The sequence below is a fragment of the Penaeus vannamei genome, chromosome 11 (assembly GCF_042767895.1).
Source record: "Penaeus vannamei isolate JL-2024 chromosome 11, ASM4276789v1, whole genome shotgun sequence".
Taxonomy (NCBI): Eukaryota; Metazoa; Arthropoda; class Malacostraca; order Decapoda; family Penaeidae; genus Penaeus; species Penaeus vannamei.
The window spans coordinates 22978350-22980586 of record NC_091559.1 but is presented as its reverse complement, the minus strand read 5'-3'; positions in this window follow the sequence as shown (position 1 = coordinate 22980586).

Below are 2237 nucleotides of genomic sequence, written 5' to 3'. Positions count from 1 at the left end.
ATATATATATATATATATATATACATTAACCTTAGACAAACATGTACGGGCGGTCTAGCGGGGCATCTCATAGAATAAGCACATCGTCTGTGTCATGATCAGAGATCTCCTGGGTCCCAGCAGCCTCCCCCCCCAAAAAAAAAAAAAACAAAAACAGGCAGAAACCATGTGGAAAAGAATGTTGACGCACAACAGCGCGGCATAAAACGGGGGAACTTTCGGCAGACGAAACACCTGCGCAGAGGTCGATTTCTATACTAAGACTTCCATTGTACAATGGTCTGCAAATAACTCATAGTAGTATATTATCATAAAGGAGAAATGCACTCATAAAAAAAATGAAAATAAAAAACACATCAACGGCTTTGCAAGAAACTTTTGCAGGCTTCGGTTCGTGCAGGTAAAAAGGCGCATCCAGAAAAGCCCGCTAACTTGACTGATAGATTACCGAAATTTGTCAACTTTATGGGAATTCGCTAAAGAGTTATGACGTAGACAGTAAACCGCTGTCTGTGCAATTGCCTCATTTTGCCTAACTATGCATAATAAGTTGGAAACGATTAGCGCGAAATGCTAATCAGAATCTTGTGCGAATAAGCCATTTTGAAACCTCGTCACAATATCAGCTCGAATCATGAGTGACTGAAACTTGGGTCTTTTTTTCGTCTTTGTACGTTGAACATATATGGCTACTTTTTATTTATCTTTCCACTTTCTTCATATTTATGTTCACATTCTACATATTCATATATTCTATTTATCTTTCCGGTTTCATATTTTAAGAAAATGTTATTTTTTGTGCGAATAAGCCGTTTCGATTCCTCCACACAACACTACGCATATATATACATGCATACATACATACGTACGCTCACACGCACACACACAAACATATATATATACATATATGCATTTATATACTTATATATACATATATATATATATATATATATATATATATATATATATATATATATATATATATATATATATATATATATATATATATATATATATATATATATATATATATATATATATATATATATATATATATATATATATATATATATATATATATATATATATATATACAATAATTTCGGGTCCGGTTCCAATATTTCTATTTCAAAAATATCGGTAGGTTGTCTACATCTTGACGTGAGAATTTCAGCCACAGACTTGCCGCGAGGGAAGCGCAATCTTACGATGAAAGTAATAACCAAAGCTGTGATGATCTTTATTACGCAAACGTTTCAAATATGAACGTCTTCATCTTCAGTGCTACTGTGCTGCGCTGATTCACTGAAAAACTTATCGCATTAGCAAAGACTCCCAACATCAAAATCTCGTTCAATGTCCTTTTTCATTATTATTATCATGATTTCATTTATTAGATGCAAAGGTTTAGTTTACTCCTTTATTTACCACCCTAGCTAAATGTACAGGCGTGGGCAAGCTGTGGTACATTTGATGCATGGTCAAAGCATTCTATAATAGTATTACAGTGTAAATCTAGATCATAAAATTATTACGGTCTAAAATATATCATTTAAAAGAAAAGAACAATCAGTAATTTATCTACTCATCTATCAAGCCGGCATACGGCTTGGGCGTGGAAAGGCAATGTAACATTTGATATGTGGTCATGTGATACTACATTCCAAATTTAGGATATAACATAATTATATCTTCCAAGATATCAGATGATATGAAGTAATTACATAGTTCTCCATACCTCATGCTAGGTGGTCTGAAAGGCTGTATTACATGGCACTCTGAGATATAATGTACAAGTGTTCACTTATATTCTTCATTGCATAATTTACACTTAGTTTCTTCAACATTACAGGCTGTACTGACCTGCCAGTACAATCTATATCCCAGCCTGATTCTTGCGGGCACAATATCACACTGTCTTGTTCTTGTTTTGTATAAACCATAGATGAATACATCTTGCATAAACCGGTCATAGTGCTTTATGCTACAGCTTTCAGGCCGTTGAGAATTAATGAAGTCAGACAAGTCCTCTTTGAAGGAAGTTTTAATAATGTGTGAAATCCTAGCAAGAGGTAATCCAAGATCTATATCCACACTTTGCTTGTGAAAGTCAAACTCGGCTTAACTTCCCGCAGAGTTTGGGACATACATTTTTATTAATATCCTGATGTCTGAACTTACCCGTGACAGCAGCATCCCAACTCATTCCCTCTGAAATAAAAATTACCCATCGCGAA